We start from the raw sequence: 14,760 nt of genomic DNA on the forward strand, positions 1-14,760 counted from the left end.
TCACTTCTTCCCTAAAGCGAGGGTAAGTATAGATTGCTTCTTTAAGGACTGATTCTGGGACTTGAACATAGTGGTCACAACTTCTCTTTGGAAGAGAAGACTCAGTCATAGTAGGACTATGGTTTATGCTCATTAGAGGATTCAGTGGTACTTAAGGAGTTAGATGTAATTACAGGGGCATTTAATTATTGGTCGAGCTGTACTTATGAGCGATCTGTGAAGGGTTGTCGCCCTGTTCATTTTTTAAGATGGACACATAATATATCTATGGTAAGGAGAGTTTAGCTGTCGGTCTTTAGTGGAGTGCCTGACAGTTTTTCGGATGGTGGATCCCATGACTAAAGAGTTTAGTTAGTTATTCACGTACCATTGGAGTTCCGAACTACAAGTCTATAAGGTCCCCTTGGTAGCTCAATGGATTCAAGTTAAGGATCAGTTCTTGGTGTTGATTTGAAATGTACAAATTGACAGGAGGTAGTTCGATTAAATATGATATGATCGGTATCGTGTATGAGATACATCAAGTAGAGGATTAATGTAAATGAGATTTATATTAAGTACCATAGAATAGAAAAAGTGCTATGGTTTATATGTTTCACGAGATGAAATATTTAAACTATAGGTTATAAATATATTATGGTAAGTTAGTTATCATTTATATTTATAATAATATTAATTATTGGATAATTATCTTTTTTTTCTCTAATAACCAATTGAGTGAGAGGTTATTGGTAGTTTCATCGTAACCGTGAGATAAAAGGAAAAATGTTTTCCTAATTTTAGAAAGGATGAAATTTGTGGTTTTGAGATTTCCAATCTCGAAAAATACGCACAGATAGTTTTCAAGTAAATTAGATTTACTAAACGACAACTTGGAGTTAGCTAAATGATCATGGAGTGTTCTTAGGCGATAGACACTCAGCTAAGAGCTGAGCTAAATGATCGCATAGCTTTTCCTAAATGATTGGAAATCGACCTATACGATAGACTGTTCCATCTCTCACTTGCTCAATCATTTATACGATTGTGGTTCCTCCCGTTTTTTGCCTAAAAAAAAGTTCACATAGATCCCACCCTCTAGATTCTCACACTGAGAATACCAAGATAGCCTTCTTGGTGGTGTCATACTCAACTCGACACTGTCGAGGTTCTGTGGAGGTTATTCGTGGTGTTCGGGGTGTTCATGACCTTAGTGATCGCTTAGTTCGAGTGCATGGTGTTCGTGCAGTGTAGCAGTTGTCTTAGACGAGTGTTCATGTGTTCCTATGTTCCTGTGATCAAGCGTTCGTGATAAAGGAACTCGAAGATAAATCTACAAAAGTGTGTTGATTCTTGTCCTTGATGTTTTATATAGCATGCTGTAATTTCTATTTTCGTACAACCATATATTTCCGTTTGTGATTGTACTTGTAATGTTCATATACAGTTGAAATTTTGAATGATTCTTCTGCTGCTCATGGAAATCCTCATGTTCGATTTCCTTCAATTGGTATCAGATCCAGGTCATTTTGATATTCCAAATTTCAATTCTGTTTTTGAACTTCTTTTACAGTTTTGGTGGGTTTTTTGCATTTGTGTTTAATTGTTAAGTGCATTTGTGGATGAAGTTGATGAATGGTTACGGGTTTAATTGCCTTTGTTCAAATCTTTCTTCAATTACAAAGTATTAATTTGTAAGGGTCCCTGTGTTTTTGGGCATAATTAACATTCAATCGAGTCTGTAATTCAAAGAGTTTGAGTTAGTCGAGTCGTTCATGATGAAGTTTCGAAGCATGGAGATGCAGTTCTCACTGAGGAAGAAGACTAAGAGTTGGTCATATCATGTAGCCTAAGGTAAACAATCGTTGGGATTTATCTTAGCGATTGTGTAGATTTTTCTATACGATCATGTAGTATTTTTTAGCTAATGCTAAACGATGGTGTAAATCGTTTACTCTATTGCGTAGCGTTGGTTGCCCGATCGTGTGGACGCTAGAGGTAGACGATCATAGTGGGAGCATTTGATGCTCATCGTTTAGTAAAAGGCGCGTTCTAGACGATCATGTAGTTAGCTTGTTCCATTGTTAGTTACTACCTACACGATCGCGCGATATACGATTCGAAGGCAATTGCTAACGATCGTTTAGGCGATGGTGCTTTGCCACATCATAGTTGTTTAGACAATTGCGTAAGGCTGGTGTTGTGTCGAGCGCACTAGGCGATCACGTACTTCGGGCTTCATCGCTTAGTAGTACACGATCGTTTAACTCTGGGAGCGTTGGTAAATGATAGAGCGACGTTTGTTCTTTCATCTAGACCATCACAGGGAGTTTAATACACGATGGTTGGAGACGCGTTGCTTCACCCGCAAGGTTCAAGACCTAGTTCGCCTGTTTGAACCAGAGACTCCTTGGATTTGTAATAGTTAGCTTTATTTTTTTTGTGGATTTGAGGCAATTTTACCCAATTCATCAACATTTGTTTATTATACATGAGATGTATGGTGTTTATATGGAAAAATGTTTTACATATAGTTTAAAAACCCACGTTAGGTTATGCAATTGTTCATGCATCATGTATTATAAATGTTATAATCTAGTATGAAGAAATTACGTGAAAGCATGTGCATGCATCATGAAATATAAGAGTTATATTTTGCATGCAGTGAGTATTATCATGCATAATCCTTTTATTATAAGTCTTATAGTCTAAGGGTGAATGGAAGCATGTTATGCTTATTTCATTGTTGTTTTGTATAAGTGCTATATAAAAGAAGTAGCAACGAATGAACAATGCATTGAGCATGACACTTAGGCTGTTTATAATCGTTATGAATTCCTTGCATGTGTTAGCTTAGCATTGTGGTTTTGGTTGTTTCCATTTATAAGTGTTATAAAGGAAATTAGAACTAAAATCGATAAGAAAGAGTTGCATGAGAACTTAGGGTGAACTCAAGTTTTTTAAAAGGGTTTTAAAATTGGATTGAGATAGACCTATGTTCAATTGGTTCTAAAGAGTTTAGTAACCTAGATTAATCTTTAAAATCGGTTTAATAGGATTAAATTTATTGGCATAAAAGATTAAATTTGTTTTAAATCTATATATAAGGGATCTTTTCTCTAAGGCGGGTTCTGTCTATGCTGGGGTTTTTAAGCTGACGAAAACAGAACACCACTACCTGGGAACCTACCTAGAAAGGTGAATTAGATAGATTTTCAACAAGCATGCGACAATTTGGTCAAAGCCAAAATGTTATGGTTCAATGGAAAGTAATTATATGTACTAAGGTCGTTAGTCATAAAAGCCTTGTTTAACACTGAAATGCTCAGTACGGCAACAACAGCTAAAAGACTAAATGTTTCTCCTAAGAAAAATTCCGATCTTTGGCATTTAAGGTTAGGTCACATCAACCTCAATATAATTGAGAAGTTGGTGAAAAATGGACTTCTAAAGAGTTTAGAAGAAAACTCCTTGTAGGTATGTGAATCATGCCTTGAAGGCAAAATGACCAAACGACCTTTTACTGGAAAAGGTTATAGAGCCAAGGAAGCCTTGGAGCTTACACATTCAGACCTCTGTGGTCCGATGAATGTTAAAGCCCGGGGTGGGTATGAATATTTCATCTCCTTCATAGATGATTATTCAAGATTTGGGTATCTCTACCTAATGCAACGTAAGTCTGAAGCCCTTCACAAGTTTAAGAAGTATAAGGTTGAAGTTGAAAACTTGTTAGGTAAGAAGATAAAAATACTACGATCTGATCATGGTGGAGAGTATGTAGACCTCCAATTTTAGAACTATATGATAGAACATGGGATTGCGTCTCAACTTTCGATTCCAAGTACACCTCAAAAGAATGGTGTATCAGAAAGGAGAAACAGAACCTTATTGGACATGGTTCGGTTTATGATCAGTTATGCTCATCTTCCAAACTCGTTTTGGGGTTTTGCAGTAGAGACTGCATGCCATATCTTGAACAATGTTCCCTTGAAAAGTTTTTTTAAAACGTTGTGGAGAGGCCATAATGGTAGTTTACGCCACTTTAGGATTTGAGGCTATCCGAAACATCTGCTAATGACTAACCCAAAGAAGTTGGAACCGCGTTCGAAGGTTTTCCTTTTTGTAGGCTACCCCAAGGAAACAAGAGGTGGATACTTCTATGATCTGAGTGAGAACAAAGTGTTTGTTTTTACAAATGCTATCTTCTTGGAAGAAGACCACATCTAGGATCATAATCCACAAAGTAAGCTCATTTTCCAAGAGATTTCTAGTGAGACTGAGACTGCTGAAGGTTCAACAAAAGTTGTTGAACTACAGATCAACAAGGTTCGTTCAGGTCGGTAACACTAGTTAACCAGCTTAAGAGTTGAGACTGCCTCGACGTAGTGGGAGGGTTATGAACCCACCAGATCACTACATGTGTTTGACTGAAGCCCAAAACTTCATTTTGAATGATGGGGTCAAGGATCCGTTGTCTTTTAAGAAAGCAATGGAGGATGTTGATAACGATGAATGGGTTAAGGCCTGAACCAGGAAATGGAGTCTATGTACTTCAATAACGTCTCAGAGCTTGTCGATCCACCTAATGGGGTAACACTTATTTGGTGTAAGTGGATCTATAAGCGAAAGAGAGGTGTAGATGGAAAAGTGCAAACCTTTAAGGCTCGACTCATGGCAAAGGGTTATACCCAGGTCGAAGGAGTTGACTATGAGGAAACTTTCTCACCTGTTGTCATGCTCAAGTCTATTCAGATACTCTTATCCATAGCCACATTTTACGATTATGAAATATGGCAAATGGACGTCAAGATTTCCTTTCTTAATGGTAATCTTGAGGAGACCATCTATATGACTCAACCAGAGGAGTTCATTGTTCCAGATAAGGAGTAAAATATTTGCAAGCTTAATAGGTCTATTAATGGGATGAAACAAACATTTAGATCATGGAACATCAGATTTGACACTGCGGTCAAGTCGTTTGGCTTTGATCAGAACGTTGATGAACCTTGTTTCTACAAGAAGACCATCAATAGCTCAGTAGCTTTCCTGGTACTATATGTGGATGATATCTTACTTATTGGGAATGATGTAGGGTATCTGACTGACATTAAGAAATGGCTATCTGACAAGTTCCAAATGAAAGATTTGGGTGAGGCACAGTACGTTCTAGGGATCCAGATCATTCGGGATCGTAAGCAAAAATAGTTAGCCCTATCTTAGGCATCGTACATTAATCAAATATTGATCAGATACAGGATGCAAGATTCCAAGAGGGTTTTTTTACCCTTCAGGCATGGTATCATTTTGTCTAAGGATCAATGTCCTAAGACACCTCAAGAGGTTGAGGATATGGGATAGATTCCCTATGTTTCAGCTGTAGGAAGCTTAATGTATGCAATGTTGTGTACTAGACCCGACATTTGCTATGCAGTATGGATTTTCAGTCGATATTAATCCAATCCAGGATTTGATCACTTGACGGTTGATGACATAATTTTAATCTAAGCTACAAGTCCATGTTCCCGTTACCAGATCTCCGACAACGGTGCCATAAACTTGATGACATAAAATGCGATGCTTCTATTTTAAGCATGTGGACAAAAACGAATAAAATTAATCTTCTTATGTCATACAACACATGGACGATTGCGATGATATGCAACACTAATTCTAGATGTATGCGTTATTAATGAATGTTCTTGTAGTATGCTATACGATGGAAACTTGTGTTGAAACCAAGTATAATTCCACCACAAGTTTCTCGGTGTGATCCTAGGTCGAACACAGGGATTGTTTTAAGTTGATTGTGTTACGTTCATGATATATGCAATCAGGGGTTTTTCAATTTAATAAAAGTTTGGTTTGTACATGCGATAAAGTAAATTGTGCAGTAAAGTAAAGATAAGCGATAAAAATGCGATAATAAAGTAAATTGCAATAAAAGTAAAGTGCGATAAAGTAAACCTAAGCTATAATGATACAAGATACAGGTTACATGATACAAGATATTGAGGTTGAGACTGACTGTGAAGATTATACAAAGGTCGTGTTATGCAATGGCAAGGCTTATGTGAGAAGCAGAAAGAGAAAGGATAATTAATATAAACAACACAAGTTTCTCAATTGCGTTAAAGATGTGGGAAACGCGGCCGATCATCGAGAGGTGTACGCCAAGGGAAAGCGTAGTTTCTTCGTTATTTATAACTGTTCTTTACTTGGGTGGTTGGGATATCTCTTTTCTATACATATTCGGTTGCGGAAAAAGGAAGGAAAATCCATGGACCGACCCATGAATAATGCAAAAAGAAAGATTAAGAATATCGCAAAGTTGACAAAGGATGATAAAGAAAAGGGCATAGGAAAATAGAGAGAATATTTACTCTGGGATTTATCAGTCTAAGCAGGAGACAGAAAGCGATTAATGGAGGAACAGAAATAGACAGAAATGTGGAAATGAAAGTGACCATGACATTTAATTATAAAATCAAGCATTTGATACATGGTTGTGAATGATTTAGACTAAGAATATGAAATACAATTAATGAATAAGAGTTAGAAACAAATATAGAAGAGTGCCAATGTCTTGACATCGATCTGGATGAAGAGATTGCTTGCTGGCGTAGATGGAGTGCATGGAAGGATGAGCTTCCCTCTCAGTCTTTCTCAACCGGTAGAGTTGATCTAGGTACAGAGCTTCATGGCGGGGATTTGGAATGATTTTCCTTGAGACTCACCTCTCGACCTTGTCTCTTTTCTTCCCGGATCTTCTCCGATTAGCACTTAGATCAGCCTCTCTCTCAATAGCCTCGTATCAATTATCCCCCGTATCAAGTATATATTTTCAGTGAATTATTTGAGGGTATTTATAGATGAAAGCTTTGACTCTCTGACTTGTGGTCCCCACTTTATTATTATGGAAATTCCAAGAATGGTGGAATAAATATTCCTTCTGTTATGCAATCAATCTGCCGAAGATGCACAACGGTTAGTTGTACAGGTGTCAAAATCCTCTGTGATTGCATTGTTCATTTGTATCTTTCAATCATGTACCCGCATGTGGTGTTATTTTTTACTACCGTATGCGGTTGAAGTTCAGCTCTGGATCGATTGTCCCATGCGCCGTCATTGCGTTGATCATCTATTCATTCTTGAATGATGGGCGCAATGCGACGTAGATGCATTAATCTTTATCTCTTGAGCCATGAATGCATACGGTGACTGTATTTCCTGCAAAATAGACTTGAAATATTCTTTTCTACCATCGCAATGGTGTTAATGGGTGTATTGACGACAATTTATAATTATTATATTTCTTAGCCAATTTCCATACAATTGACGCAACTTTCCTTTCTTTTAACCACAATATCTAAATAAAGTAGTATAAATAACTTGTATTTCTACAAGTTATCACACCCCCAAAGTTAGATATATGCTTGTTCTCAAGCATATCTTCTACTAAGGCAATAATGCTCATTTCCTAGCCTAAATTTTTGCATCGATTGGTTGCTCCGAATGCTCCACTTAGGCACATTACTTAACAACGCAATTTCCTTCTATCCTTGCTAATTCATATCAAAGCCCTACTTTATTCTTCTATACTACAAATTTCTACTAAAAAATGCTTTTCTAGTTTTAAAAAAGAATGTTTACCTCTTCTTGTCAAAACAACTTGATGCGTCCGTATGCGGTGGTCAAACTTTCATTTATTAGAGACTGTTGATCATGGTTACACTCTTCGTTTTGGCTTGTTCCCACGGGTGTCATGCGAACATCTAACCACGGTTGTGTGCCAATTTCAACTTTAACTCATGAATTTCAGAGGAGTTGTCTCTTATTTCTTTTATTTTTTTAATTTTAATTTTAATTTTTTGCATTTTTCTCTTTTCATATTGCGTTGTTCTTGGAAATCGACCTTCGTTTTCGTTTGCTCCCATGGGTGTCATGTGAACATCCAACTACGAGCAGGTTCCTTTCACAACATACTCTTATCAGGTTGGAATGTTTTTGGGTTTTCCCTTATGTTGACATTGAAGTTTATATGAAATGTTCTTTTTTTATGTGGAAATGAACGCATTTTCTTAAAGACCACATAATCTTGATCTCATCTGCTCAGACCTTCCCCACCCCCAAATTTAGAGATGCGCAAGGTCCTCATTGTGTTATTTGAACAGGATAAACAAACACTTAAACAAAATTTCAAAAAGAAGGTTTGAGCAGAATTTTGAAGGGTAAAAGGTAAAGCATTGGTAAGCTACGAATTAACTAAGTGTGAGTTAGAAAGTACAAAGTATGGGAAATGTTTCTAAGTGAATGCATATTATACATCATGGCAGTGCAATGAATAACGCAAAAAGAAAGATTAAGAATATCGCAAAGTTGACAAAGGATGATAAAGAAAAAGGCACAGGCAAATAGAGAGAATATTTACTCAATTGTATTGAATATTAACTAAGTATACAAACAATTAAAAATTAATGCAATACAAAAATTGTTGGCCTATACAAAGAATCAAAGAATTTCATTAACTTAGAAAAATAATGAATTGAATAAAAATACAGAGTGGCCGCATGAAAATGTAAAGATTATTGTTGAGGAGCTGGAGGGTCTGGATGAGGGTTCTGATGCGGTACGGGTGGAGACGTCAGACGTTGCCTGAGATGCGAAGGCACCATGTGACCATGAAGATATGCTCTTAGAAAATTAAAGTACTCATGGTTGCACTCCGCAAGCTGTCTTTGGTGGCGATGGATTGTATAAATGTTGCAATGAATATTAATCAACGCCTCCCTTGACGTGGCAGCACTACGCTGTATATCGTGGACTTGCTCCATTACCACATCAAATTTCTGGTTGAAGAAGGCGTGTTGCTGAGCGAAGAGTTTTTGTTGTTGGGAGAAGAGGGACCGCATTTTTCCTAACTCAACAGCCAAGGATGCGACAGTGGGTTGTGCTTGTGATGTCTCGCCAGCAACGTTTTGGGGTTGGGCAGAGGTGCCTTCACCCAAATTTTGTGGGTCATCAACATGCGGTGGTGGAAGGGAATGTTGCAGTGATGATGCTGAAGGTGAGGATGGGGCTGCTGGGTATGCGGTTGGAGAATTTGTGGCATGCAAAAGATTGATAAAGTGCTCAGGAAGGGAAGAAGAAGAAGATTGTACGGGAGGGCTTGGAGAACGAATTATTAAGGGCAAAGGATCCAAGGGTTCCGGATCTTGCGTTGTTTCTTCTTGAATTTTCTCATTTCCCTTATCATCTCTGCACTGTCTTTTTGGCTTGGGTTCTTGTGGCGTATTTAAATCAATGCTAGGCCTCTTCAAAGGGAGTTCAAGGCAGTGTGGGGAATCTTTGAGGAGCAACCTCAAAATCTAGATGTTTATTAGGCCGTGAACTTCTGCCATTGGCTCTTCATCAATGCCCACACCTAGTGATAGGCATAAACTTGAAACTGTCCATGGAAAGAAGTACTGCCCTCTTATGTGCCCCACAAAACCCCTGATTTGTCTTGCGATCAACTGGCCTACATCGATTGGAATGTCGCGCGCAATGCAATATGCGGCCATAACTCGATCCCTTGAAATTGTCTTATCATGGGAAGTTGGGATCAGCTGCCATTTAACCAAATAAACCCAAAGCCATGCCTCCGGAAGCAGAGTCTTGGACGCCAGGGTCTTGATGCCGTTTAAAGAAACCGACCACTTAATGCCCGATTGGGTTAATACTCGTAGCGCATCTTCCATCTGCTCTTCCATGGGATCATCAATGATTTTGTTGCTCGGTGCATCCGGGTTATCCTTCATTTGGTATAATTCATTGATGTCCCTTGCGCTGAAAGACACCATTTGCCCATTTATGGTCACCACATCCTTGGTGCCATGTAGTCGTCTATGGTAGAAGTCCCTCACTACCCCTGGAACAACAATGGCTGGGCATTGGAAAAATGTGTCCCAACCATGTTCCATGATCATGCTCATGATCAGATCTGGTAGTGGCGTTGGCACAGGGAAAAAGCCCATCTCCATCAACAAGTCGTCATTCTCCTTCTTTCTTGATGGATGCACCCTTGCCAACGCGGGCTTGCTGTTCTCTGCGACTACTTTGCCCTTTCTCTTGGTCAATGCAAGGCGGGATTGTTGCCTTTGTTTTCTTTCCCGTTCCTTGCGTTGTTCCTCCTTCTCTCGTTCGGCAAGTTCCTTGCCCTTCTTCTTAATTAAATGCTGCTTGTTGGCTTCGCGCTTGTTTTCCTTCTCTTCTCTCATTCTTCTTTCTTCTTCTGCCTTCTTTTTCTTTTCTTTTTCCTCATCTTCTCTCACTTCTCTTTCAAACCCTTCCACAAACTACTCAGAGGCCAACTAAAGGCGTTGTTCCTCTTCGAGCCACCTTATTTCTTCAAGTCTCGAGATCTCGTTATTGCAGCGCACTTTCTCATCATGTTGTCATCTTCTTCTATCGCCTTCTACGGTGATGAGTTTCGCCTGCTCCAATTTCTCCTGTCTCTCTTCCTCTTCCTTTCTCCTCATTTTCTTTTCTTCTAATGTGTTGATCAAAATTGAAGGGTAAACGGTAGACCCTTGCGGCGCATTCTCCTTGCGACGTCGCATCAGGGGGGTATCTTTTCCTTCTTCGCCTTCGTCGGCCGCAACCAATTGCATTGTTTCAGGTTGCACCGGCTCCCTAAGTTGGGCTGGTTCCCCCCTTTCCTCCCTCACAGAGGTGGATTCCTCATCCATCTCTAGGCCTGCAACCCTCTTTTTCTTTTCTTCTTCCTTCTTCAGGCGCCTTTCCTCACACCTGCGATCTTTCCTTTCTCCTCTCTCTTTCCTCTTCCTTAGCTTGGCCTCCTCACTTCTTCATCCTCCTTTTCTTTATTCTTTTTCTTTTTGTGATGATGGTATAGCTCACCTTCTCCAACCTTCTTTCCCTTACTCTGCTTTTTCTTCTTTTTCTCTTCTTCCACCTCTGGTTGCTTCTCTGCTGCAACTCTCTCTAATGTGACTCTGATGGGTCCTTCATAGTATCTACTTGCGTAGTTTCCTCAGGATCCCTTATGGCTAGAGTGCTTCTCTTTATCTCCTCTTCCACCACTTCCTCTACCACCACCACTTCCTCCGTCATCACCACCGTCAACTCCTCCGTAGGCAGTGGTTGGTTTACAACCCCAGCCTTGAGCAGTCCTTCTCCTTTCTCTTGGTTACTCATAATGTTTCCGAATACCTCCTTGTCATCTCGTCTCTTCTTTTCGCTTTCAGTGGAGACTACTAGAGTTGGGAGTGGGGTGCTTTCAGTGCTTTGCCCATTCTTGAACAGAAGTGGTCTGACGGCTAATGGATTTTGCCGGGGTCTTCTGGCGATTCTAGGAATAGTGTGAGGTTGAGCAGCAAGACGGCAAATAACAGCAAGGAATGCTACCTCTCGCATGGAGAGTTGGTCTTTCGAAGGTGTTGAGGGAGAAACGGAAGGTTGGGAAGTTTGGTCGGCCATGGATCCTGAGGTAAAAGAAAGCTGGTAAACATTAGGTTTTTAGGGAAGAAGAAAGCTTGGTATGCAGTGGCGCTAGGGTTTCAGATTGCAAATGAGGAAAAGTGTGCTCACAGATGGGGAAATTCCTTTTAATTGGTTTGGCCTTAGTGGGCCCAATGTTCTTTTTGCGGTGGTAGGCCTCAAGACACTCAAAAGGCCCGCTGTTTGAACTCCCTTCATTTATGAGGTTTCATAGTAAACGTCCTTTCGTCTGCAGACTCATTATTTCTTTGGAATACGAAACGATTGGACTTCTCAATTTTTCAAAAAGAATTATCTTTAATGTTTTATTCGAATGGACGCAAGGAAAAGATTAACGCAATATGTTTACCAACGCAAATGCATCTTTACAGAGGACGGGCAACACGCATGCATCCCTGCAACACACCCCTCAGCTAAACACATTTCTGGAGGATCAGGCGCACGGTATTACTACCAGCGCAACACTACCTCAACATATTGCATTTTGCTAAGGACGGGCAAAGGACACACACGCGTGCAACACACTCCTCAACGCAATGCAGTTGAGTTGGATGAACGCAAAGTGTATCTTGTTGGTTCAAGATGCGTCCATTATTGCCATGCATACTGGATGTATTTTATTATGAAAATAATTTTTTTTCATCAATGCAAGTTGCTATGACTTGCGGTAATAAATTTTCTTCTCATTACTCAATCATTCACAAATTAAAGAATAACGCATTAATGATGGAAAAGTAAGAGGAATTAAAATAGCACAAAAATAAATGCAAGGACAGTAAATGAAGACTAAATTCATAAAGTCATGAAACAAATTAAATGAAGCAGTAAAGAAAAAGTTCAGAAATTCATAAAGACAATAATTAAAGAAAGCATTTAAACATAGATGTGAGATATGGACTAGAAGATGACTTTCTTTGAATGAGCGCAATCCACACCTCTGCAGGCGGTCCAGCTTGCCTACCCAATGTCATTGGGACATTACTCCTTTCCATGAGATCCTGGGGCTTCAGAGTTTCTGGGCAACGTACCAAGTGTTCTATTTCTAAGCTCCGATGCTAGCTGGCCCACTTGAATCTCTAAGTTTCTAATTGAAGACGCCTGCGCTTGCATCACTGCGTCATTTTTATCCATATATTGTTTGAGTAGGGCCTCCAATGAGCTTCCAGAGGTGTTTGAAGATGAGGGTTTTTGATTATGCGATTGCCTTGGTTGCCCCTGATTCGAGTTATGGTGAAAAGGAAGAGGGTTCCCTCGACTGCCACTTTGATGGTTGCTTGGCCCCCCTTGGTTAGGATTCCCTCCCCAACCGAAATTAGGATGGTTCCTCTAACCCGAATTGTAGGTCTTGCTGGGGGTTGTTTTGGATGGGGCATACTTGCTGCATGTTCAATAGGCATATTTCTGCTACATGGGCCCCTCCACAATTAACGCAACTTATTGTGGTCACTTGAGCTGGCGCAGTGGGTTGCGCTGATTATTGGTGGATGGCTTCTTGATTGATCACCATCGATTGGAGGATTGAGCTCACCGTGGCCATCTGAGCGGCCAAAGTCGTCAATTTCTCCGCAGGGACAATGGCAGCGTCATTCTTTCTTCTTTCAAAGCCTTTGCCTCCATAACTATCATCAATCAAGTCATCCATGTTCCACGATATGCGGTCAAGGAAGACCTTGGCCTCGATATACGTTTTGTCCATAAAACCTCCTGCCATGGAGGCATCAGCAACAGCCTGTGTCGATCTGTTCAGGCCATTGTAAAATGTCTCCATCAAAATGCAATCGGGTATCCCGATATGCGGGCAGTTCTTCACCAATCTTCGAAATCGCACCCAGCCGGTGCTTAGAGTCTCATTGTCCATTTTCTCAAAGTTTAGCACATCCTTTCGTCGCCTTGCATTGACGGCCGGCGGGAAGAACTTCTTCATGAATCGCTCAACCAGCTGATCCCATGATGTAATCTCGTTCGGCTCGAGTGAGTGAGCCCACCTCTTGGCTTCGTCCCTCAAGGTGTAAGGGAATAAATACATGAGCATCCTTATCTTCTTTCGCCTTGCTCGATTCTGGCATGCCCGTGCACGAAAGGTACGCTCGATCTCTGGGTCAACTACGAATTCGGGTTCGGTACCAGTACTCATAAACTGTCAGACTGCTCTCCGCATTAAACAGCCAGTACAAAGAGATCTGTCCTGCAAAATACCACAAACATTCTCAAACAATAACCATTAACCAATCTCAAGCAATGGCGCCATAAACTTGGTGACATAATTTTAATTTAAGCTACAAGTCCATGTTTCCGTTACCAGTTCCCCGGCAATGGCGCCATAAACTTGATGACATAAAATGCGATGCTTCTATTTTAAGCATGTGGACAAAAACGAATAAAATTAATCTTCTTATGTCATACAACGCATGGACGATTGTGATGATATGCGACACTACTTCAAGATGTATGCATTAGTAATGAATGTTCTTGTCGTATGCTATGCGTTGTCACAAGTTTCCTTGCATTGAAACCAAGTATAATTCCACCGCAAGTTTCTCGTTGTGATCCAAGGTCGAACACAGGGATTGTTTTAGGTTGATTGTGTTACGTTTGTGATATATGCGACCGGGGGTTTTTCAATTTAATAAAAGTGTGGTTTGTACATGCGATAAAGTAAATTGTGCAGTAAAGTAAAGATAAGCGATAAAATTGCGATAATAAAGTAAATTGTAAAAAAGTAAACCTAAGTTATGATGATACAAGATACAGGTTACATGATACAAGATACCGAGATTGAGACTGACTATGAAGATTATACAAAGGTCGTGTTATGCGGTGGCAAGGCTTATGTGCAAAGCAGAAAGAGAAAGGATAATTAATATAAATAGCGCAAGTTTCTCAATTGCGTTAAAGATATAAGTACGGTTCCGCTTTCCCTTGGCATACACCTCTCGGTGATCGGCCGCGTTTCCCACATCTTTGTGGTGAAATAGGGACGAACATAGTGAACACAAGGTTGCTTCCATCTCTGGATATACTTCTTGCTTTAGTTAATGCATTCTTTTAACATTCTCTCAACAGATCAGAATGGCATCATCACTTATGCTCTCACAAGTGAAGATGTCGTCTAGGATGCTTCAGCTAAACATCTTTATTTCTTTAGCACATACTAAGTTACTTTTTTAATTCATATAAATCACCACGGGATTAAGAAAACATCGTGGAGAAAGCGATTAATGGAGGAACGAAAATAGACAGAAATGTGGAAATGAAAGTGATCATGACATTTAATTATAAAAT

This window comes from Benincasa hispida, chromosome 7, assembly GCF_027475165.1.
Source record: "Benincasa hispida cultivar pf3 chromosome 7, pf3_genome.v1.1, whole genome shotgun sequence".
NCBI classification, from domain to species: domain Eukaryota; kingdom Viridiplantae; phylum Streptophyta; class Magnoliopsida; order Cucurbitales; family Cucurbitaceae; genus Benincasa; species Benincasa hispida.